The following is a 27437-nucleotide window of genomic DNA, read 5'->3' as shown; positions in this document are numbered from 1 at the left end:
ATATATATATATATATATATATATATATATATATATATATATATATATACATACATACATACATACATACATATATATACATATATATATATATATATATATATATATATATATATATATATATATATATATATATATATATATATATATATATATATAACAAAAATGATGTAGAAACATTTAATTATTTTCCTAAAGCAAACATTTGAGTATTGCATGAAAAGGTTGTTTATCTAATTTGCCCAACCAGATGGAGCCATACTGTCTTTATCCCCACCTCCCCAGTAGATACTGTCCTGCTTTTGGCTTGCACAGTGCAAAAAGGAGCCTAGAACTGAAAATAAATACAAAAAAGATCAGAATATCTGCCCAGGTTTTCACTCAGTAACAGTGCTTTTGCACCTTGAGAGATTTTTATTTAGCATGCATTTGATTTAATTGGAACAGAAAATTTTTGATAAGTAGCTAATGAAACTATAATATCTTTAGGGAAATGCTATGTCACAAGAAATATCGTCATATTCCAACAACAATCTTTATTTAGCATATTAATACTGACATAAAAAATAAACAAGAACTTTTTGTTTAGAAACTATTTTCTCTTGCTGTAAATATTACAGTTAATTACACACAATCTGCAAGTAAACATAGCTAATTGCTGTCAATGTGCATTGTTTGAGCAGAATGTCTAAAAGTGTATTTTCTTGTTAAACATACTACAATAACATTTCTACAAAATAATTGGTAACTGTCAAGAATGCTTGCAAAACATTCACTATTACCTGAACTAAAATTCTGCCACTAAGCCGCACTACATTTCCCATCAGTCACCTCACACACACAGCAGTTCCGGATTTCCACTGATTACTTTAATGCAACGGTAGCTCATGAAGACTGTTTAGTTGGACTATAAATACATCTCACTTTCACATACACCTTGCTGAGTCTTGTTATCCTGCAGCAATACAAAGCGATATATTGTCTAGCCTTGCCTTGTTTTCTGACCCTTGCCTTGTTTCTCGTTTATATTGTTTTGCCACTTGTATTAACCTTCTTGCTTGTGACCACAATGACAATTTAAATTTTTTCTCTTGATGCGGTTTGTTCCCTGCATGATTGCCTGCATGATTCTGAGTTAATGACACTGCATTTGGACCCTCAACTCGGTCATCACACTGACTCCATTGTTACAGTAACAGTTTAGGTCACAATTCACAGTATTACCAAACCATTTACCAATAGCCTAACAATCTAATAGTTAGCTGTTTATTAATAGTTTGTAAGGTAGAAGTTACGTTTTGTTTGATATTATTATTATTAATAGGGATGTAGAATAAAATCACACTTTAAAACTAATAAAATTAGTCAATATACTGATAACAGAGAGGTATTAAGCCAATAGTTAATAGCATGAATTCTGACCTAAAGTGTTAACAAATAATTATATGCACTTTTAAAAAATTATTTTGATGATGATTAGGTATTAAAGTGCATTGGAGAAAAAATAAAATAAACGTATACCAATTGAGGGCCCTATCACACACCCGGCGCAGTGTGGCGCAAGGCACGGCGCAATAGTCTTTTGGTAGTTTCAGCTTGGCGCAAGAGTCGTTTTGAGGCGTTGCGCTACAATGTTTAAATAGCAAATGCATTAGCGCTCATATGTGCACCCATAAAAGGAAGGTGTTCTGTGGCGGACCGCTGGCGCGTTGCTATTTTGAGAAACTAAAATAGATTTTTCATTAGACCAAAACAAACGCGGTCTAAACTCTGGCGCAGAGTTGCGCCTCGCTTACACACTGCTTAATACGCACAAGAGAGCAATAGGTAAATATCTTTACATATAAAAAAAATTCAATATTAAGGATATAAATATAAAGGATTAAAATATTACAAAACATTATTTTCTAGCCTACATAAATATGAAAAACCACTGCTTTTATGTCTTCTTCATCTCGGGAGGCTTTTTCAGTTCATTCATAACAATTTGCTTTTGTATAATGTTATTATTATTAGCAGTATTATTTATTATATCCATATTTATATTTGTTTTATTAAAAACAAGCTTAGATTTTCCCACCTGTCAGGTTTTAGACCATATGGGGCACAGCATGTGTTTTAGGATATAACTCAGGTTTTTGAACACATTTTGTTATTATTATTCATTTATTAGTTTGCTGGAAATTAGAACTGAATTTAGAAATAGTTTTAAAATGAATATTTGCACTTATCAAACAAAAGTATTTATTTATAGACTGATGTCTGTGTGTAAAGATTTCCCTATTCAAGAGCGAAAGTGAAAGTAGATCCATTATCTCTCATTCTCACGCAGTAGATGCTCTGTTTAACAGTTTTCTGTTAAAATACTGTTAACTGTTTGCTTGTGAAATGCTCATTTTTCCACTTAGACTTACTTTGCGTCCTGTAAATAGCGAATGCGCTCTTGGCGCGACGCAGCTGGCTCTTAAAGGGAATGGAAGATGAGACTCTAATTGGTTTATTCTCAAAACACACCTATAACTCACTAAGAAAATAAACTCAACCCTTTTAGACCATGCGCCGCAGCGCAAGGCAGATTTCCCATCCTTAAATTAGCAAAAACGCGTCCTGACACGCCCTGAAAGTGTTTGTGCCCTGCGTTTTGCGCTCTGCGCATGGACCGTCAAAATAGAGCCCTTAAACTGCAAAATTCCTATTAAATTTAGTAACATCACACAATTAATTAAATACGTTTTTTTTTTTAAGTGGCAAGATTTATTTATTTATTGTAAAACATACTTTAAAGGTCTTTCTTTTAAATAACTTCAAACATCCTTTTTGGAAGTTTAAATAAGGGGTATAAAAACCATTTTACAATTGTTAATACATTTATTTTACAAAGAAATACAAGAAATTGTAAATATTAAATAAAACATTAAATAAACAAATAAAACAAGTTTTAATGTAAAATGGCTGAAACAATAGTGCTCTTGTTCTTAATCGTATCAGTGTGGTCAACTGTGGTAGCATCTTTCTAATTAGGCAAAAAAAAAAAATCTGTTTTTTTATGTTACACTTTTTATGCTTTTATAATTAGATAAAAACAACTGCATATTATGAGACAATGAAAGTGTTTTTTGACCTTGCATGCAGATCAGCCTGCTGAAGACCCCCAAAACCTAAACATGACCCTTTTTTAATGGATAATAGGGGTTCTTTAAGAAAGAGGGGAAGGAGTAGGGTTGAATGGGGGATTCTCTACGACGAAGTTGGGTAAGGTAAAGAAATCTGGCTATATATATTGGAATTTATCTGATTGGTGTATCATTTGATTGCTAATGTGGGACAAGCCTTGGTCAATCTTAAGCATGTGATCCTCTCAAAATAAATTTATATATAAACTTCACAAAGTAAAACTACTAAAAACTGCAAGTCATAACTACTCATATGTAATTGCCACAACACTTAAAACACAATATGTTTGGTATCATGATGGATAAATTGCTCGTCTAGCGAGGCTTGATGGTTTTAAATATAGATATAAACTCTGTACATTCGAAGAGGGAGAAGTAAGCACATTTAATAAAGCAATTTAAGCATTGGTTAGTGCTATTTTGTCATATGCACATCATATTAAATTGTATAGACTCAGTTACCTGCAATGACGCTGCAGGAGTTAATTGCATTCATGATAGACATGCATTCATAGACCTTTCCATAAATGCAACTGAATGACCAAGGATGTGGAAAAAAATCACATTGAAGTTTTATGTATGCCGCAGTTACATATTGTACGAAAAGACATTAAAACAGGCATGCTGCAAATGTCGTGCAGTTTTTTTTCCAGTCATAGGAAGGAACTAAGTAATTGTCTATAACCTTCCATCTGTTTTGACTGGCACATCGCATTAATTTATTTCACAGCTGTCAGATTCCCCCACACGTCTGTTTCACGAGCGGTAATAATGGTCAGCATTTCTCTTTCTCTCTCTCCTGTTTTTCTACCAACAATAAAGACCCGCAGAAAAATAAGTGGGAGTCATCCGAATGTTTTCCTACAGACAGTTTTCTCAAATAGACAGAAATCTGTGTGAGGGAAATTACTGACCTTAGCCAGTTAAAGCAGAGCTCGTATTGAAAGACGCGCTGGGGGGAAAAATCTCCTGCCGTCAGCATTTACCACTCTGACTTTCTCCACTTTCTTACTTTCATGCTGCTTGAACACAAGTGTGTCGGACCAAAAGTTTTCCACCGAAGAGTTTCCCCTGCGGCAAAGCACTGAAGGGCACAGACTGAAGAGCTGTTCAGACAGACTCGGGTTTAAAGAAAAAAACACAGTAAATAAGCTGTGATTTCTCATGCTCAGTTGTTTCTACAGTGCAAGTTACAGAGATTTAAGTTACATTGTTTTTAAAACTAATTTTAAAGTTGTAAATAAAGGGTATTTGGGGTACATTATTCAATAAAGTAATAAGTAATAATACAGTTTTACTGTAAAAAATAAAAAATAAAAAATTCAGGGCTCCACACAGTCCCTTTATTTTGTCTTAACACAAGTCACAAGGTTAACCTAATCACTTTTACAATTTTAAGTGGTTTGAACTTAAAACAGTTAAGACGTCCCAAATTAACTAAAGATGTTTAGTTTCATATTATTTTACACTAGTTGCTTGAACAAGCATCATTTTTTGATTGTGCTTAAAGCAACTCAGGCTCATTTTTAAAACGTACATCTGTATACATTTCTGGAGAGTGCTAAATACTCTCATGAGCTACATTTCCTTGCTGTTCATGTTTTCGCGAATCCACCCGAGGCCGCTGTTTATGCTTTTTCAGATCTCAAATTTGTCATTCTCGCCTGCTGTACTTGTGTAAATCCACCAGAGGCTGCTGTCGACTGACTGTTTGATTGATTGACTGACTGATCAACCGACTGACCCACCCACCTCCTTCCCTAAACCCAAACAATAGTGTTTTCAAAGCATTGATTGAACATATCACCTACTTTTCCAAACCCAACATATATATTTGTGTACACACACACACACACACACACACACACACACACACACACACACACACACACACACACACACACACACACACACACACAGTTGAAACCAGAAGTTTGCATACGCTCTAAAAAAAAAGAAACTAGCCATTTAAAAAAAATGTTTTGATGGTAAATCATACTAAATGTTTACTATTTTACGTCCGTTAGTATTACCTAAATGATTTACATTTGCTAAATGTCAAAATAATGAGAGATTTATTATTATTATTTTTTTTTGAATTATTTATTAATTTCTAGACAGTCAAAAGTTTACAAACATTTCCTTGGTATTTGTTTAGCTTTGCTTTTAAACTGTATAACTTTGGTCAAATGTATTGTGTATCCTTCCACAAGCTTCTCACAATAGTTTGCAGGAATTTTGGCCCATTCCTCCTGACAGAATTGGTGTAACTGAGTCAGATTTGTAGGCTGTCTTGCTCGCACAAGCTTTTTAACTCTGCCCACAAATTTTCAATGGGATTGAGATCAGGGCTTTGTGATGGCCACTCTAAAACATTCACTCTGTTGTCCTTAAAGCACATTTGAACTTATTTTGAACTAATTTGGCAGTATGCTTAGGGTCATGTTCTGTTTGGAAGACCCATTTGTGGCCAAGATTTAATTTCCTGGCTGATTTCTTGAGATGTTGCTTCAGTATTTCTACATAATGTTCTCTCTTCATGATGCCATCTATGCTGTGAAGTGGACCAGTCCCTCCTGCAGCAAAACAGCCCCACAACATGATGCTGTCGCCCCCATACTTCACAGTTGGGATGGTGTTCCTAGGCTTGTAAGCTTTCCCCTTTGTCCTCCAAATGTAACACTGGTCATTATGGCCAAACAGTTCAATCTTAGCTCCATCAAACCACAGGACATGTCTCCAAAAATCATTCTTTTTCCTAGTTTAATTTTTTTGTTGATTCTGACTTGTTGATTTTCCCATGTTGACACAAAAGGAAGCAGTGTGTTTGAGGTTTCCTTAAATACTATTCTACAGTTGTGCCCCCAATTAACTCAAATGTTGTCAATTAGCCAATCAGAAACTTCCAAAACCTTGACACCATCACCTGAGCTTTTTCAGAGGCATAATAATCTTATTGTATGTAAACATGACTCTGCTATTGAGCAGAACAGAAACAAATTTGATAATCCTAACTTGCCTAAAAGAGAAAAAGTTTAGTAACATTAACATCTGACTTTTTTTTACAGGTTATGTGCCTTTTTATACTGTGTATGTAAACTTCTGTTTTCATCTGTATACATATATATCACATTGGTATATCACATACGTATACATATGTATATATATATATATATATATATATATATATATATATATATATATATATATATATATATATATATATATATATATATATATAAATATATATACATACATACACACACACACACACACACACATTTGGATTCTGCTTTTGCCTTACCCACTTTTTACCGAACTCGAACGCCATTGTCGTGGTCAACTCCCCTCTGCGTCCACCGACTTACATGTCGAGCTACTGGAGAAACTGGTAATAGCGTGAAAGCCGTCCATATGGAGGTAAGCGGTCAGATGTAAGCGAAAAAAGGAACGGCATCATATTGCCCTATAGCGTTCATATAAAAAAAAATACTTCTGGCTACAAAATTCATAATCTCCAAAAATCTATATAGGGCTAAGTTTTCAGAATGAGCCTTTATTTTTGCTTAAAGGGATATTTCACCCAAAAATTAAAGTTTACCTATTATTTACTCACCCTCAAGTAATTTTAAAGACAGAAATTTTGGAGAAAGTTGAAAAACTTTTGACTTTCATTGACCTCCAAAGTAGGAAAAACATACATGGTGGAGGTCAATGGCTACAGGTTTCCCTCTCAACAACTGTTATTTAAAGTTTTTTTTACGGAAATGTAAAATATTAAAAACCCAATGGCCATTTTCATTATGTGATTACATTATTCTAAGTTGTTAATTTTATCAGGCAGAATTCATATTAAAAATGCTATCCTAATGCCTAAGAGTATTTTTGTTTTGTTTACCAGTACAAATTTAATTCTTAAATCAAGACATATAGAGTACTTAAGCACAATAGCAGAAGATATTGTCTTGGTTACTGAAGACAATAGGAAAATTAATTACATTTAAGCCCTAACAAGAAAAAATACCTGCCAGTGGAAAAAGTACACTTCACAATTTAATGGGAAAACAAATGTTCTTAAAGGAATAAAAACAAATGTCAGAAACCTAATTACAAAAACGGTGATTGGTTTTTGGACCTAGCTAAGGTGAACTGCAGTCTAGTGTCAGTAATAAGAAGCATGGCATTATTAAATAAGCATATTTTAAATAATAGTACCAGATACATGCTACAATTTGCCAGTTAATTAAATTCTGTCTAGGTAAGACAATAATTCCTCACAAAACATCTGAATGATTGTTTATAGACAGGATGTTCTCACATACCCAGGCCGCAGTGATTTACACTCCTGATAAACGATACACTAGGCTCTTTGTGCATTATTGAACTGTAACATCACACCAAACACTGAACATTGATTCTGTCACCTATACAAACTCCATCCGTATTATAAAGCTAGATGTATGAACCTGTTTCAAGAGCAAAATCGATCAGCCAGAGAGAATCGCACTGATTTGATATGCAATGTCTCCTGAGATAGCGCTGAAAAAGAAATATTTAATTTCAAGCATGTTTGCGTGAGATTTCCTAGGTTTAGATTTAAAAGCGCCTCTATTATGCTGTTTTCAGTGTTCACTGGTTTCTACAGTTCACTGGTTTTGTACAACAGGTTCACATGCAGTCAAGGCCAAAAGAACTTTGAATTTTTTTATAACATGCATGGCAGCTTCAGTTTATTCCTCACACTGTCTAAATTGGTTGGTTTGAGAACTTGTTCTTTTAAATTCCACCTTTCTATTAACCTGCTTTGCTCTGATTGGTCAGAGCAAATACCTGCCAACACTACCGCTTTTCCCTGGGGTCTCTCGTATTTCACACCCATCTCCTGCCACACTCCAGTTTTTTTTTTTTTTTTTTTCTCCTGGGAAACGCCTGTAATTTGTATGGCCCAATCTAGTTACAAAATGATGAACCCCATCACCTCACACAATTTACAAAATATTTACAACTCAAGGGATTATTTTGACCTCAATCTGGCAACCTACGTTACAACACAGATGTATGTTGATATATGTGCCCTTTTCTTTTTCTTTTTTTTTTACATACAGCCTGAATTACAGTCTGAACTACATGCAATCTGATCTACACTTTTTTACATGAAATCTGATCTATACTTTTTTACATGCAATCTGATCTACACTTTTTTAAAGAGCCCATATTATGGGTTTTTGAAAATTCCTTTCCATGTAGTGTGTAACACAGCTCTAAGTGAAGTGAAGTATCCAGCTAAGGCTTAAATCTGTAAGAGTACAGTGTTTAAAACTGTTGATTCATCTATAAAAGAGTCGACTCATAGTGCTTCAAACGAGTCGCCTTGATACCGATTCATTAGGTGTTTCCCCATGACGTACGAACGAAACCAAGTTATTCACGTGCACGCGCAAACCCGGGAGATTTCAAACCTGAGGCCCCGCCCTCTGACGCAGAAACCTAGACACACACACACACACACACACACACACACACACCCCCACAAACACACACACACAAACATGCAGGTCGATTGAAGTCACACTGCAGATGGATATATTGAGTCTCTACCCAAACATGAAACCTCAGCATTATAGCCAAGCAGTTGGAAACTTCTGGAAACTACATGCTACAAAGAATACTTCATCAGCGTTTGTTAAAGGAAGGATCAGTAAAGAGTAACTTACTGATGGACGTCAGAATTAATTTTTCTTCCTCCATTTCTAAAGTGTAAGTACGTGCGATTAAAGTTGCCTCGTTGACTCTAGCTTGCAAATGTATTTAGTTGTGATTTGTTACTTGTAACCGCATGTACTGTCTCAGGTTAACTCGCTATATTCTCATATCGCGTGCAAAATCACGTTAAAAACGCGACGCGTGCTGCTTTGTTAACGGAGCTCCGTGGACGAGTAGTAACGTTAGTGTGTGTGTCTGTGTGTGTGTGTGCGTGTGCGTGTGCGTGTGCGCGTGCTGTCGTCCGGAGGTGTGTGTGTGTGCACGCGTGCGCGTTGTCGTCCGGAGCAGGGTTAAGTGCGTGTGTGTGTGTTTGACAATATGTGTGTGTGTGTGTCTGTGAAAAGAGCAGAGTGAGAAGCTAGGAGATCTCCTCAACTGTTTTTGGAGTTTTTGCTCAATAAAATAGTCAGTCGTCTGTATTTTCAAGTCCATAGTCTGTATTTACATTGACCCACTGGCAGCTAAAATCCACGCCTACACTATTGAGAGTGTATGAACTGTGATTACTTTTATATTGCTGATTAGCTGTTTGGCATTTCACTCTCTGACTGAAGGCAGTCGACCAATCGCAACAGGCTGTCATTGGTCCAATCAGCGCAGATTAGCTTCGCGCTAAGGAGGGGTTTGGGAACAAATGAATCACTGGACGATTCATACAGGAGTCGCTGGGATAATTAGGTAAAAATAAATGCAGATTATAAGACCATGAAAGTGTTTTTTGACCTTGCATGCATATTAAACTGTTGTTGGAGACCCTTACAACCAAGATATGACCCTATTTCATGTATAATATGGGCTCTTTAAGGGCTATCTGATCTACTTTTTTTTTTTTACATGCAATCCGATCTACACTTTTTTACATAAAATCTTATCTACACTTTTTAACATACAATCTGTCTACACATTCATTTTACATGAAATCTGATCTACACTTTGTTTACATACAATCTGATCAATTTCTATTTTTATATGTAATCTGATTTTTACATGCAATCTGATCAACATTTTCTTTTTTACATGCAATCTGATCTAAATTTTGTTTACATGCAATCTGATCAATTTCTTTTTACATGTATTCTGATTTTTATGTGCAATCTGATCTACTATTTGTTTTTTTTACATGCAGTCTGATCTACATTTTCTTTTCTATGTATAATCTGATTTTTACTTGCAATCTTATCTACACTTTATTTTTACATGCAGTCAAATCTACATTTTTTACATGCAATCTGGTCTACACTTTTATTTTTGCATGTAATCTGATCTAAAAAATGCATGCAATCTGATGTACATATAAATTTTTTCATGCAATCTGATCTACATTTTGTTTACATGCAATCTGGTCAATTTCTTTTTTAAATGTAATCAGATTTTTTCATGCAATCTGATCTACGTTTTATTTTTTTACATGTAGTCTGTTTTTAATGTGCAATCTGATCTACATTTTCTTTTTTTACTCATGTAATCTAATTTTTTAAGCAATCTGATGTACACTTTTTTACTTGCAATCTCATCCACATTTTCTTTTTTACATGCAATCTGATGTAGTTTTTTTAAGTGCAATCTGATCTACACATTAATTTTTACTTGCAATCTAGTCTACATTTTGTTTACATGCAATCTGATCTACACTTTCTTTTTTTACATGCAATCTGATCTACATTTTGTTTACATGCAATCTTATTTACATTTTCTATTTTACGTATAATCTGATTTTTATGTGCAATCTTCTCTACACTTTGCGAAGTTTCACAAACTAATTTTGAGTGGAGCACGTAATATGATTGACTGCAGCTGGCCACCCATCTACAATTAATAGTTAGCCTATTAGATTAATCCAAACTCACTATAAGTAGCCTAACTACTACTCCCTTATTTTCGTTTTCAGAAGAAACCCCCCATCCACGCCTTCTTCTCCTTTCCTTCTTTACCACGGGGAGCTCTCAAGAACCACCTGATCTCATCATACTCCCCTCACATGCTCTATGGACCAGGCAGAAGCCCTGGGATCACCTACATGGAATCTGACCTACAGTTTTTTTTTTACGTGCAGTCTGATCTACACAATCATTTTTACTTGCAATCTATTCAATTTTTTTTTTTTACATGTAATCTGATTTTTACATGCAATCTGATCTACAATTTCATTTTTACATGCAGCCTGATCTACATTTTCTTTTTGATGTATAATCTGATTTTTACTTGCAATCTCATCTACAGTTTTATTTTTACATGCAGTCTGATCTACAATTTTTAAATGCAATCTGATCTACTCTATAATTTTTACATGCAATCTGATCAATTTCTTTTTTTACATGCGATCTGATTTACACTGTCTTTTATATATGCAATCTAATCAACATTTTCTATTTTGCATATAATCTGATTTTTATGTGGAATATGATCTACACTATCATTTTTACATGTGGTGTGATAAAAAATACATGCAATCTGATCTACACATTCATTTTTACATGCAATCTGGTCTAGATTTTGTTTACATGCAATCTGATCTTCATTTTCCTTTTTACATGTAATCTGATTTTATGTGCAATCTGATCTAAACTTTCATTTTTACATGCAGTCTGATCTAAAAAAAATATGCAATCTGATCAACACATTCATTTTTACATGCAATCTGATCAATTTTCTTTTATAAATTTTATTTTTTACATTTGTGTGCAATCTGATCTATAATTTTTTTACATGCAATCTGAACTACAATTTCTTTTTTACATGCAATCTGATTTACATTTTCTTTTTTTACACAAAATCAGATTTTTTGATGCAATTTGATCTACACTTTCTTTTTTATTTGCAGTCTTATCTACAATCTTTTACATGCAATCTGATCTACACATTCATTCTTTCATGCAATCTGATCTACTGATCATCCATTTTTACATGCAATTTGATCAAAGCTTTTTTATGTGCAATCTGATCAATTTATCTTTACATGTAATCAAAACTACATTTTCTTTTTTATGTGCAGTCTGATCTACAGTTTTTTTTTTGTGCAATCAAATCAACACACTCATTTTTACATGCAATCTGGTCTCCATTTTGTTTACATAAATCTGATACATTTCATTTTTTTACCTGTAATCAGATTTTTACATGCAATCTGATCTACGATTTCTTTTTTTACATGGAATCTGATATATTTTTATTAACAATCTGATCTACAATTTTCTTTTTAAGTATAATTAGATTTTAACATGCAATCTGATCAACAGTCATTTTTAAACGCAATCTGATCTATTTCTTTTTTACATTTTTCATGCAATCTGATCTATGATTTATTTTTTTACATGCAATCTGGTCTACGGTTTTTTTTTTTACACGTAATTTGATTTTTACATGCAATCTGATCTACATTTTCTTTTTTTACATGTAATCGGATTTTTACACGGAATCTGATCCCCACCTTCTTTTTTACATGCAATCTAATTTACAATTTCTTTTTTACATTCAATCTGATCCACACTCTTTTTTACATGCAATCTTATTTACACATTCCTTTTCACATGCAATCTGATCTACACATTATTTTTACATACTTTCTTTTTTTTACATGCAATCTGATCCTACACATTCTTTTTTACATGCATTTGGATCTACAATTCATTATTACATGCAATCTGATCTACACTTTTCTTTTTACATACTTTCTTTACATGCAATCTGATCTACACATTCTTTTTTACATGCATTTGGATCTACAATTTATTATTACATGCAATTGTCACGTTAGCAAGATCAAACAGGAACAAAAAGGTGCGGATCTAAGTGCAGTTTTATTTACAATGTGCATCAAACAGAAAAACAAGGTGTCCAAAGTGCAAAGTACAAATAAACAAAAAAACAAGAAACACAAAACAGAGACAGGGCTCAGGAATCAGAAACTCTAAACTTACAGGAATACGGAGACAAGATGGACAAACGACGCAGTGACAGACAGAGGTGAAATGGTTGTATAAATAGTCCAGGAAATTAACAGGAAACAGGAACAGCTGTGAGCCAATCAGTGTACGTGGACCGGGTGTAATGCGCATGGTATGTATGAACTTGTAGTCTTTTGGGCGCTGTAGTCAATTCTCAGAGTCTGTGAACTACAGCGCCCTCCGGTGGTCACTGACCGTCATGACAGCAATCTGATCTACACTTTTCTTTTTACATACTTTCTTTACATGCAATCTGATCTACACATTCTTTTTTTACATGCATTTGGATCTACAATTTATTATTACATGCAATCTGATCTACACTTTTCTTTTTTACATGCAATCTGATCTACACTTTATTTTTTGTATGTAATGTAATCTATGGTTTGTTTTTACATCCAATCCGAACTACAATTTCTTTTTTACATGCAATCTGATTTACATTTTTTTTTTTACACAAAATTAGATTTTTAGATGCAATGTGATCTACACTTTCTCTGATCGTCTATCCAGGAGACCTAAAAGTATCTTAGCTGATTTTAGACATGTGCTAGGGCTTCCCTTTCTACAATATGCCTAGAATGCGAATTTCTATAAAAGGGAAGCGTTGTCTCTCAATTGAGATATCTCAAAAATGGAGGGAAAAGAGTTACAGACCTTTTTACATTCACAAACAGCTACATTACACACCATGTTAAAGGTCATATCTGAAAATCATTTTAAAATGCAGTGTGCTTTGGATCATGATCTAGGCTGCATGAACATGATCTAGGCTGCATGGTTCGTGCGATTTGTTCCCCCTAAAGAGTAACTAATCTCATCTTCTGCAAAAACATCAATATCCATCGAGAGCAAAGGACCAGTCCGTCATTTTCTGTGATGCACGCTGACTGTTTACGTGTTTCTGTTGGAGAGGACACGCTGTTCTGATGCCTGTAATTACGGACTGAAGGACATTCATTTGTCTGTCCTTCTATTGAGCAGCACACGCATGAATGCAAACTCAAACAGAGTATACTGTGAGATTTGGCAGAAACCTCTCAAAAAGGCTTTGTTTTCATTTGTTTCGATGCAAAAGAGGTGATTGAATAAGTTTATCTCAGGAAGACCAGCAGAATACCTGCTCTCCCTGCATATGATTTGATAGATGAAAATGTTTGGCTGCATTGACAGTTCTGTCCACCTGCAATCAGATTTCTGAAAATGCATCGAAGTAGCTAGTGTAAACAGAGCCCTTTGTGCTTTATATTAGCATAGCATGTAAAATAAAAAAGTGTACAAAATAAAAGCATTTCAAGTGTGTGCATATTGCATATTGTACGTTATTGTAGCGGAGGCAAGTTAGCAAAGTGCTATGCAGGTAAACCTCCCTCCTCAGACCGCTAAAGGTGCTCTAAAGACAGATGCTAGAGGCTATGGCCTTTAGCTTCCTTGCAAAAGCAACCAACTCCCATGCAAAGAATCGCCAGTTCAGTCCCAGCTTAGACCAGGTTAGGTGCAGTAGGACTGGTGGGTTACATGTGGGGGATCGTCCGGGATGGGAGTGAGGTTTAGGGGGGTGAGTGTAACGGAGGCCACCTAGCGAAGTGCTATGCAGGTAAACCTCACTCATCTGACTTCTAAAGGTGCTGTAGCGACAGATGTTAGAGGCCAAGGTCTTTAGTCTACTTTCTAGAGGAACCGACTTCCATGCAAAGAATCACCAGTTCAATACCACCTCAGGGTGCAGTAGGTCGGGTGGATTACACATGGGGGCTCATCCGGGATGGGAGTAAGGTTTAGGGGGTTGAGTGTGACAGACGCCAGCTGGCAAAGTGCTCTGCTGGTACACCTAACTCCTCAAACCTCAAAAGGTGCTCTAGCAACAGACGCTGGAGACTTTCTTGTTAGAGCAACATACTCCAATACAAAGAATCACCGGTTCAACTGGATGGGAGCAGTAGGACTGGTGGGTTACATTATATATAATAATATATTTTTAATTTCAAAAATTAATATATATAAGATATAAGATGTAACTAGGTTAATTAGGCAAAACGGTGTACAACGGTGGAGTGGTTTGTTCTGTAGTCAAATTGTGTAGTAGTTTTTCCAAAATAAATCAATATAAAGATAAATATAATATACACTACCTGACAAAAGTCTTGTCATCGATCCCAGTTGTAAGAGCAACAACTAATAACTTCACCTCTAGTTGATCATTTTAAAAAGTGGCAGAAGGTTGATTTTTCCCCTGAATCATCTGCTGAACTACATCCCAATCATCACAAACACTGCAGAAGATCCACTGGAACCCACATGGACCCAAGATTCTCACAGAAATCAGTCAAGTTTGGTGAAGAAAAACTCAAGATTTGGGCTTAAACTCAGCATGAGGTCATGCGAGAGATCTGCAGAGTGGATGGCAACATCAACAGCCTGAGGAATCAAGACATTTGTGCTGCTCATTACATTACAAACCACAGAAGAGGGCAAATTCTTCAGCAGGATAGCGCTCCTTCTCATACTTCAGCCTCCACATCAAAGCTCCTGAAAGCAAAGAAGGTCAAGGTGCTCCAGCATTGGCCAGCCCAAGCACCAGACATGAACATTATTGAGCATGTGTGGGGTAAGATGAAAGATATGGCATTGAAGATGAATCCAAAGGATCTTGATGAACTCTGGGAGTCCTGCAAGAACGCTTTCTTTGCCATTCCAGATGACTTTATTAATTAAGTTGTTTGAGTAATTGCAGAGATGTATGGATGCAGTCCTCCAAGCTCATGATGGAGTCAGACACAATATTCATTCTGTCTCCACTGCAGCAGGACTTTATATTCTATACTGGACATTATTTCTGTTCAGTGACAAGACTTTTGTCTAAGCAGATTCAGAGCTTACTGTCCTCATTAAATCATTAAAAATCAAGGCATGATCATATTTTATTTTGGCAAAATAAGTGTAATCTAGAGGCCTTTGTCTTTAATACAAGCCACTTCTTATACCAAACGATCAACTAGAAGTGAAGTTATTATTTGTGGTTCCTAAAACTTGGATAGGCAGCAAGACATTTGTCAGGTAGTGTAAATAGTTTTCCATTATAAATAAATATAAATATATTCCAGCCTAACTAAAAGAAATGAAAAGAAATAAAGAAAAGAAATACTTAAAATTTCCTTGCTCTTTTTAACATCACTTGGGAAATATAAGAAAATGAATTAAAATTCTATCATTTTATTTAATAATAATTATTTCTTCAATGGTGCCTATGATGGAAAATGTGCATAATATATACAGTTGAAGTCAGAATTTTTAGCCCCCTGTTTATTTTTACCCCAATTTGTTTAACGGAGAGCAGCTTTTTTCAGCACATTTCTAAACCTAATCGTTTTAATAACTCATTTTTAATAACTGATTTATTTTATCTTTGCCATGATGACAGTAAATAATATTTGACTAGATATTTTTCAAGACACTTCTATACAGCTTAAAGTGGCATTTAAAATCTTAACTAGCTTAAAATAGGTAGGCAGGTTAGGGTAATTATGGTAAGTCGTTGTATAGCGATAGTTTGTTCTGTAGACTATCAAAAAAAATGTTTAAAGGGGCTAATAATTTTGACCTTAAAATGATTTTTTTTAAATTAAAAACTGCTTTTATTTTATCCGAAATAAAACAAAAACGTATTTCCCCAGAATAAAAATATGATCAGACAAACTGTAAGAACTTCCTTGCTCTGTTAAACATAATTTCGAATGAAGAATAAAGCTCTGCACAAGACTTTTGGCCAGCGGAGAAATTAAAATGGTCGTGCCGAACTGAGTCTGGTTCCCTCAAGGTTTTTTTTCTTCACTCCCATCAGGTGAAGTTTTTTTCCCTCTCCGCTGTCGCCACTGGCTCGCATGGTTCAGGATTGGTAGAGCTACGCATCGATGAATTTGCTCTTCAGTGTTTGAACTCTCAGTAATGATTAAATCACACTGAACTGAGCTAAACTGAACTGAACTGAACTTAAACACTAAAACCTGAACCACACTGTTCCAGTTACTATGACCATTTATGTGAAGCTGCTTTGACACAATCTACATTGTAAAAGCGCTATACAAATGAAGGGGGGGGGGGGGGGCAGATAAATAGGAGTTAAATATTTGCATATTTTATACAAAAGACAGAAACAGTCCTCTACTTTAATACTTCGCATACTGCCTCATATCAGGAATAGAAGAGAGTACAGTACATGGTGTATAATACAGTATGCAGGACGCATACAGGACACAGTCCTACATTTTAACATTCTGAGCACTCTGTAGCTTTCTTTTAAAAACAGTAGATATGGTCTAGTCTACAGTACTCACAGAGAATTTGCATTATAAATCTATTGAAAGCCATTGAACTTGATCTCTGCAGCAGACGGCACGTCCTCAGTCCATTCACTGACCGTCTGATGCATACTGCAATCATAAAATTAAACACACTAGCAGACACTGGCAGTTTAATCTAATTTGCTGTTTTCTACGCAACATGAAGTCATGTTTAAAGGATGCCAGATTGATGCAGGGATCTTTTTTTTTTTTTTTTGAGAAACAATTAATGACTAAATGCCATTTTCGGGGCTTTCTTTGAATTTCATGGCTGCAGCCCAACACCGCAGTCATGCTGGTTCATTATTAAAGTACACCAAGAACTATTTGGTGCACAAATCCTTTCAACTCAGTGTTTTTCACAGCTAATTGCTAAGAAACAGCAAGCAACACATTAAATTACACGGGATTTTTTGAAGCACAAAGGCTGAGATTTAGCTTTTGCGAAATGAGCTCCAAAAATCTTTGTAAAAATCTAACTAAATGTCCGTAATGGAAAATAAAATACAAAAGCGGGTCACTTTGAAGAGAAAAGGCTGCAGTGAGCAGATTTTAAGGCTTTTCCCTGGTCACCGCAGTCTCTCTTTATGGCAGCTGTGTTTGTTTACTGTCCGTGGAACCCAATATCTTTAATTACATGAGCTTCAGATTTTGCCACCTTCATTTTTCCGTCAGTTTCCATTAATCCACCCACCTGCTCTCTCTTCTTTTCCTCCATAACTGTATTATCCGTCCACACACTAAGCCTTCAGATAGATAATTCCTTACTCGCCTTTTTATTCATTTTCCCCTGTCCGGAAACTCGGCCTCTCCACTTCTACACTTCCTTGTTTCCCCTAACACCAGTGCTCGCACCAGAATCTCTTGCCAAATCTTTAATATATGTTTTCTTCTAATCTTTTTATTTTTCTCACACAGTCTCGCTGTTAAACAGCTTCTGGAACTGTGAAGTTTCTCCTAAAAAAAAAGTCTTCAGCCTAAAGATTCCCTGGAGTGTGAATCATTAAGGAAATAAAATAGGTTTTGTTGCGTTATCAGAGCGACTTGATAAATATTTCCCTCAGGATGCGTTCTGTAATCGTATTATTTTAATTACTACTACTTTTAAGGTCTCAACTGCGGCTTTAAAGCAATTGAAACTCTGAAGATGATTATTTGTCTGAATGAGTCGAAATTGAAAAAAAAAAAAAACTAAATCTATGTCACAAGAGTTCTGTGATAATAATTATGATATACTGACTCATACAAAAGGCCTAATATATTTTGCACAAGGTCTCTTCTGGGTAATCAGTGACTCTTTTTGGCTAGCCAATTCTGTCTTTGTTGGTCTAGACCAGGGGTCACCAATCCTGGTCCTGGAGGGCCGGTGTCCCTGCAGGGTTTAGCTCCATCTTGGCTCAACACACCTGCCTGGATGTTTCAAGTATACCTAGTAACACCTTGATTAGCTTGTTCAGGTGTGTTTGATTAAGGTTGGAGCTAAAATCTGCAGGACACCGGCCCTCCAGGAACAAGTTTGGTGACCACTGGTCTAGACCATAGACTGTAAAATATATGGACGTAGTATCCGTGACGTCACCCATAGGTTTCTAAAGAGCGCAAAAGAAGCCACAAGTAGGCGCGGCCAACCGTCGCCATTTTGTTCGCGCGTCATCACACCCACGGCGGGATACCAAACAAGGGCAAAGAGGCGGAGAGTGAGCGGAGCTACAGACACCTGCTGATATTTAGCATGGACCTGGTTCAGACACACTTTACTTTGGGAGAACGCTTAATACATTATCACCTGTGACTCGTTTGTATTCTGTCCACTTGTGCTTGGTTGTATACTATATTAATAAAGTGTTTTGAGCCACTAAACATTGTTCTTATGACGTTTTTCAACAAGGGGAAAACGCGAATTACTTCCAAACACTTCAGATAGTTCTGTTAGTTAATGTAAGACTATTGATGAAATCCAGCATAACACTGTATGACAACGCTTCAGATGACTGTTCTAGAGCCTACAGCTAATCAATCTGTCAGATTCTGAAGTGTATTACAGCTCTAAATATAAATTTAAACGATAAATGATCTTAAATAAAACAAATACATGTATAGAGATGGTATATAAGTATATAACTTTACTCACATGGGAAACGGAGGCCACGTGAATGGTTTGTGAGCTCAATTAAGTGCTCTCAGCATACCATGCCATCCAATAATTGTAGGAAACAAGTCCAAAAGGCAGTTGACTGTGTAAAGCCACATAAAACATCACAGAAATACGATAAATACAGTGGCTAATCTGCAGGATTCAGCTGAAGTGACGTGACAGCGACCAACGAGACCTAGCTGTCACTCAAGTGGCCACGCCCTTAATTATGCAAACTTAATATAACTTAATATAAAGGGAACGGATGAGTTATAAAAAAATTTACCCTCCTCACAGTTGTCATGAAGGGTAATATTAGCTGTATTAACCAAAACCTTTTTTTGTACCAGGCTATAAACACCATTTTTTCTGGTGTAAAGTTGGCCTTTCTAACAGTGGGCTCAATTGAAATTTGCTCTGTTTTGGAGCCAGGAGCGGCCAGGACTAGCGGAATTTCGGATGAATTGCAGTTTTAGTTACTTCCGTATTGGCTTCCTGAGAGAGAGCGGGAGGTTGCCGCTTGGTCTAGACCAAGGGCAACAAATGATAAGTTGTAGCATTTTCTGCCATTTTTTAGGTCCTTTTCACAACACACTGATTGCTTTGGTCCGAACCAGTTGAAAAGAACCAAAATCCACATCACACATTGGCCAGATGCAATTGAATGTATTTCCTAAACTGCTTTTCGATTGGTCAGAATTAACGTAAACAAACTGGCAGACACAAAATACCGCTTTTTACTATGGAGGGACGACTGCGCTGGCTGATTGTATCCCTGGTCATAGCATTTATATAATAATAATAATAATAATAATAATAATAATAATTATTATTATTATTATTATTATTATTATAATAATAATAATTCCGGTATGAAGCAGTAGTGCAGTAGGTAGTGCTGTTGTCTCACAGCAAGAAGGTCGCTGGTTCGAACCTCGGCTCAGTTGGTGTTTCTGTGTGGAGTTTGCATGTTCTCCCTGCATTTAGCGTGGGTTTCCTCTGGGTGCTTCGGTTTCCCCACAGTCCAAAGACATGCGCTATAGGTGAATTGGGTAGGCTAAATTTTCCGTAGTGTATGAGTGTGTGTGTGAATGAGTGTTTGTGGATGTTTCCCAGAGATGAGTTGCGGCTGGAAGGGCATCCGCTGTGTAAAAAACGTGCTGGATAAGTTGGTGGTTCATTCACCTGTGGCAACCCCAGATTAATAAAGGGATTAAGCTGACAAGAAAATGAATGAATGAATAATTCTTTATATTTATATAGCTCTTTTCTCGAAGTGCTTTTACACTTGAAATCTCCTCATCCACCACCAGAGTGCAGCATCCATCTGGACCGCACACCACACACCAGTTGATTGGTGAGGAGGGGACAGATTGTTTAAGCCAATTATGACATGATGGACAGAGGCCAGTGGGCAAATTTGGCCAGGAGCCAGGCTTAAACCCCTACTCCTTCTAGTTTTTAACAACCATAGAGAGTCAGAACCTCAGTTTAACGTCTCAAGACGGCACTCACTGAGCAGTATGGAGTCTCCTTTACTATACTGGGGTGTTAGGACCCACACATACTGCAGGTTGAGCGCCCCCTGCTGGCCTCATTAACACCCCTTCTGGCAGCAAGCTAGCTTTCCCATGTGGTCTCCCATCCAGATACTGACCGGGCATAGCCCTGCTTAACTTCAGTGGGTGACCATGTGAGAGTTGCAGAGAGTTAGCGGCAGGATGTTACAATATTTTATAATATTGTAGTTGCAATATCAAAACTGAGATTCTGTTATTTTAACTGGAAGATTAAAGTAATATAAGTCATTTACAATAATAACTTAAGGGATCCTCGAGCCTGGGGGCCGGAGCCGAGCTTGGTGGATCCCAGAACTCCCCAGCTGCGGTAGCTAAGGGAACAAAAGGGTTAGACAATGCTTGATTGTTATGCATGTGGTATGTCTTTGGATGGTGGGAGGAAACCGGATAACCGAGGAAAAACCCACGCGGACACGGGGCGAACATACAAACTCCTCACAGAAACGCCCACCAGCCTGGTGGGACCAGGGCCGGCAGTGTTCTTGCTCTGGGGCTCACAGTGCTAACCACTGGGCCGCCGTGCCGCCCGATCAGAGGTAAAGGAGGAGAATAGGGGAGGAAGAGGGGTTTCTTCCAAAAGAAGATAAAATGGACTGTAAACTGTGTTTATTTATAGTAGCTTAGGGCTCCTGTGATTGGAAGATAGTGATTAGCAAATACAAGACCGGCCGTGATAAATTATAAGCACGTGATCCTCTCGAAATTAGTTTAGAAACAAACTTCACTCAAATTTGATATGAAAACGGCTTTTGCCACTCCATTTTCAACTCGTTTTTCATTGAATCAGCAAACCAAAGATTAGACCATCAGCATCTCGCTTTGAAATGAACAAATTTGTTGATATATTTTTTCTTTTAACTGTATAATTCACCCCGAAAAACAAACAACCCGGGCGGACGTTTCTGCGGATCGCGATTTACGTCTCGGGAGGTACGTATTCCAGCGGTTTTTGTTTTTGCGGATCCGCGAGAGGCCGCTGTGCGCGCTTTTTTCGCATCTCGGGCGCCTCTCGGGAGCGCGCGCCGTTCGCGCCCGCGCCTTTCTCGCACGAAAAGCCGCCGTATTGGCCGACTCGGCCGCCCTCCTCTTCCTCCTCCTCCTCCTTCCCTAAACCCGAGCGACGGTTCGCAAAAGCCGTCCAGGAAAAAAAAAAGCAAAAGCCCGAAGAGGAGGGTCAGAGCGGCACCACACCGCCCCGCAGCGTTCGCTCGAAAAGAACTAAACGCGGCATTACGTACCTCCGGCCACGTAAATCGCGGTCTCCAGAAATGTCCGCAGGGCTATGTTTCCAGAATGAGCTTGGGTTGAAAATAAAAGTTGTCATCATTTACTCAACCTTGTTTCAAATCGTTTTGTCTTTTTTTTTTTTTATTCTGTTGAACACACACACACAAAACAATAATATGAAGAAAGCTGGAAAACTGTAACCATTGACTTCCACAGAAGAAAAAACAAATACTATGGAATAATGGAAGTCAAAATTTACAGGTAACTTATGTTGAATAAATATATATATTGCTAATGAATTAAAAAAAAAACACTGACTTTCATTGTTTCTTTGCCTACTTTAAGGCCCAATCCCAATTTTATTTTTGTACCCCTACCCCTTAGCCCTTCCAACCGAGGGTTAAGGGGAAGGGCTTCAAAATGTACCCCTAAGAATTGGGACAGCACCTGCACACTTCAGCATATGTCCTCGCGATTTCTTGCTTCATATGAGATCAGATGATCGCGACTGCTGTAGTTATTTCAGTTGTGTTATTTTTTGGTATTTATCTTCAGGAAGTCATTGAAGCCATATATTAGGTTATCATAACGATCCAATGTGGCAATAAGATCGTAACTGTACTGTGCATTTAACACAGTGGCCATAGTCATCAATGTAAACACACGAAAACAACATTAACATTTTAGCAGACACTGTAAAAAGCCCATTGACAGCCACTAGACTTTTCTGACAGGGCATTCCAGTGTCATCGAGTGTCAGAATGTTGTGAGACTGCTGTGCAGGAGTTATGATTATGGATTATAGATCGCCAATAGATTGCGAAATTTAGCGGTTTTTATTTTAGCGTTTTTTTTAAAGCATGACGGTAAAACTTTAACGCGGTAATGAATATATTAAAACATGTGTTTGTTGTAAAAATTTGTAATAATGACAAAAAATACAAATTTGTGGATCTCCTTACTTCCGGGTGCAGCTGTTGCTGGGGTAATCTGGGAAATTTTTCTTACCCCTTCGTTTTAAGAGTGTGGTCCTGAAAAATCTTCATCCAAAGGGCTATTCACCCCCTCCACTTAGGCCTAAACCTTCAAGCTAAAGAGAATTGGGACACCCCTACCCCTTGGCGTACACGCGCAAAACTAGGGGTAGGGGTAAGGGGAAGGGCTAAGGGGTAGATTTGGGATTGGGCCTAAATATTTAGGGTGGGTCGGTAGTAGTACACCACCTTTTTTGTTAGGACTACACCACTGGTCACTATAGTCTTGCATTTTAACCCCCAGCTCACACCGTCTCCATCCTCTGCTGATCTCACCTCAACAACTGCTCACTTTGATCAACGTCTCTCTCTGATGCTCAGACGACAAAGAGTTTCAGGAAGTTTTTGATCGTCCGTTTTCCTCCTTCATTTCATTCATCATCCAGATCAGACAGAACTGGTCTTCAAAGAGGCCAAAACTAATTCAGACTCACTTTCTCTGTTTCCACGTCTTCTTTAGTCATCGCTTTGCTAGTCGACTCACGCAAAATCAAACATGCCCTTTAATACCACTGTCATTTGCAAAACAAATTTCCTGTTTCCAGACTCAACAAGATCTGACAAAACGAGAAAGCCGCGAACGCTGATGCCACCGGAAGATACCGGGTGGGAAAGACAGGAGAATTTGTCTCGGCGGGGAAAACCTGCAGACAAAAGCGGACAGAATGAGAGTGTGTAGAGGGGCTTGTTAGCAGCAGAGGGAACAGACAGATGCTACTGTTACTGTGTGACATGCTGGCCCTTCGTGTGCATCTACACGGTCCAGGGGACGCCGAGGAATGGGGCCAATCAGCAGCGTGTGCCGTCCAGACCAGATGAGCCAAACACGAAACAACAAAACCTTCCCTGTAATCAGTAGTCAGAGTGTTCTGCTTGCTTCAAAACATGAATATCTACTGAGATTAGAACAAAAAATAAGTGTTTTATCAGGGGATTGCATGAGAAATTGAATCTCGCCTTCATGTAATAGTGTTTTGAGAAACGCTGAAAGTCCAAATCTGAACTGAGAAACCAGAAATGAAGCATCAAAATTAATAAAAATAAATAAATAATAATATTAATAACAATACTACTACTACTGCTATTACTACTACTACTAATAATAATAATAAGAAGAATAAAAATAATATCAATAATAATAATAATAGTAATAAAAATAAAATAATATCAATAATAATAATAATAATAATATTAATAATAATAATAATACCAATAATAGTAAATATTAATGATATTAATAATAATAAAAAACAATAATATGAATAATACAATTAACAACAACAACAACAACAATAATAATAATAATAATAAGAAGAAGAAGAAGAAGAAGAATACCATAATAATATCAATAATAATATAAATATTAATAATAATAATAACAACAACAACAACAACAACAACAACAATAATAATATACATAATATACATAATAATATTAATAATAATAATAATAATAATTTCAATGATAATACTAATAATATCAATAATATGTATAACGATAATAATAATAATAATAATAATAATAATAATAATAATAATAATAATAATGTTATTAATAATAGTAAATACAAATTTATAATTATTATTATTATTACATTTTTAATAAAGCAATATTTTGTGGAACAATCATAACTTTATAACACCCCAGATGAGCCAAACCACGGAGACTGCAAAACAACAATACCTTCCTGTTGTTCTGCTTACTGAATATCTACTGAGATTAGAAAAAAAAATGTTTTATCAGTGGATTGCATGAGAAATTAAACTGCATGACTGTCCATGTAATAGAACTTTGAGAAACTTTAAAAGTCCAAATATATATTTTATATAAATTTATATTTGGAAATATAAATAATAAGCGCCTTTAAGCTATATTTTTTTCGATAGTCTACAGAACAAACCATCATTATACAAGAACTTGCCTAATTACCCTAACCTGCCTAGAAAATATCTAGTCAAATATTATTTACTGTCATCATGGCAAAAATAAAATAAATCAGTTATTAGAAATGGGTTGAAAAAAATCTCAGAAATTGGGGGAAAAAATAAACAGTAAATTCTGACTTCAACTGTACATATAATTATATACAATTATATATAATACATAAAACAACCATACTTTTTCAACACACCAGATGGGCCAAACACAGCGGAGGCTTCAAAACAACAAAACCTTCCCTGTAATTAGTAGTCAGATTGTTTAATTATTGGATTCCCAGAAATGTGGACCTGGGAATGAATCCGCAACAAGCCTGTTTTTTTTTTTTTTTTTTTTTTAAATACGGTGACAGATTTTAAAAAAATGAATAAATCTGTTATTTTCCTCAGAATCTACAGAAGACACCGTGTAGCTCCAACAGTTTTCCCAATTGTCGTGAAACTTCCTGAAGTCGATTTTTTTTTTGTCAAATTGAACACATTTCTTCTTTCACATTTCTAAAACAGCTCAAAAATAAAGCATTACTGACCTGACATTCTGACTAATTTCATCCGTAGTAACTCAATTTTTTAAAGATAAAAAACACTACATCAGTACATTATATCAGCAAAATTAATACATTATTTTCTTCAACATCACCTCATATTGTAGATTAATCTATTTCATCACTTGTTTTCCAATTTCTTTTTTAATACCTAATTTTTGTATTATGGATACGTTCCCCTGTCTACATTTCTGGAGATTGCGAATTATGTAGCCAGAGGTACGTCTGGCTGCATTTCGTCTTTAAAATGAATGCTACAGGGCGGTATGAGGCCGCTGATGGCTTCATTTTATTTTAGCACTACCAGCTGACCGCTTACCTTGGTATGGACGGCTTTTCTGGTGTTACCAGTTTGCCCAGTAGCTTGCCGCTTACGTTGGCGGACTTGGTACATGGAGCAGAGTGGACTGTTACAGCAGCATTCGGGTCTGGTGAACTGGTTCTAGAAAGTAGGTTCAACAAAAACAAAAGCCAAAAATATGAAATAAACAAGTAAATAACAGGATGAGAATGTGGTAAAACCTGAAAACGTGGTAAAAATCAGGGGGCTGCAAGGGTTTTTCTTTTCTGGATTGCTTTTGAAAACACTGTTGATTGGGTTAATAATGGGGTCGGTCGGTCAGTCAGTCAGTCAGTGAGTCAGTCAGTCAACAGCGCCCTCTGGTGGATTTAAGTTAGAACAGCAGGCGCATGCGAGAGAAATTTGACAGCGACATCTGGCGGATTTGCGAAAGCAAAAAAAAGTAGCTCCTGCAATGTATTTGGCGCTCTCTAGAAATGTATATAGTGGTTCGTAATCAGAATAAGCCTAGGATGTTTTCCAATTTCATCTGTAATACCTCAATGTTTTTACGTTTAACTGTTTGAAGACAGTGACAGACTTAAAAAAAAATCACACTACATCATCAACATATCAGCAATTATCAATCTATTATTTTCCTTGGCATCAGCTCAAGCTGTGTAGCTCCATCAATTTTCCCAGTTGTCCAGCTGTCGTGAAACTTGGCCTTTCCTGAAGTCTAAAGGGAGACATAAAGTGATGGCATTTTAACATTTCTGGAATACGTAATGTGACATGGATCCTTCAGATTGACCCAAACGACCCAGAGCCGGGAGACGTCGTTCGTGACTGGTGGCGCTTCATGAATAATTCTGAAGCCAATAAACAGATCTGTTGACAAGAGTGAGTTACTTACAACACTTAAAATTCAAGGGGTCGGTGCGGACAAACAAAACGGCACTTGGAGAAGGAGCAGCGGCAGGAATACATCAATATAAATGATCCTCAGAGGAGCGCAAGGGAAAGCCGTCACCATCTGTAGCCTTGAGAACGTGGATTTAGACGCTGGAGTGGAGATGACAATAGTCGGGGGACACAATGTTGGAAAACACTCGCTCGCTCGCATCTGAGAGACAGACAGTTAAAGAGACAGTTAATGGATATAATGGCAAAGCAAGGTTGTTTATTTAAATTGGTGGGGATGGGGGAACGGGTGAACTCCCCCACCCCACAAAATGAATATAATTTATTTTAAATGCTGCTAATATTTATATAACTGCAGCGTTTTTATATAACATTAATTATATTCAAATATATATTAATAATTAATCGTCTCTTCATATAACTTCATTCATTCATTCATTAATTTTCTTTTCGGCTTTTTTTCTTTTCGTCACTTTTATTAATCAGGGGTCGCGCCACAGTAGAATGAACCGCCAACTTATACAACATGATTTACTCAGCAGATGCTCCTCCAGC

At 36.5% G+C, this 27437-nt stretch overlaps 1 long non-coding RNA gene across 2 annotated transcripts in view; it reads right to left on the bottom strand.

Moving 5' to 3' along the window:
* The window catches only part of LOC141378509 (uncharacterized), a 39400-nt gene extending 12316 nt beyond the window's left edge, over positions 1-27084 (bottom strand). For both annotated transcript variants that reach the window (XR_012393213.1, XR_012393214.1), the window contains exons 1-2: positions 26875-27084; positions 25998-26120 (exon numbers count right to left, since the gene is read on the bottom strand). This is a non-coding gene — a long non-coding RNA (uncharacterized lncRNA). The remainder of the gene's footprint in view (positions 1-25997; positions 26121-26874) is intronic.
* Positions 27085-27437: the final 353 nt, after the last annotated feature.

The sequence above is a fragment of the Danio rerio genome, chromosome 17 (assembly GCF_049306965.1).
Source record: "Danio rerio strain Tuebingen ecotype United States chromosome 17, GRCz12tu, whole genome shotgun sequence".
NCBI lineage: Eukaryota > Metazoa > Chordata > Actinopteri > Cypriniformes > Danionidae > Danio > Danio rerio.
Note: the sequence above shows the minus strand (reverse complement) of the source record. Positions and strands in the feature narration are given on the sequence as shown.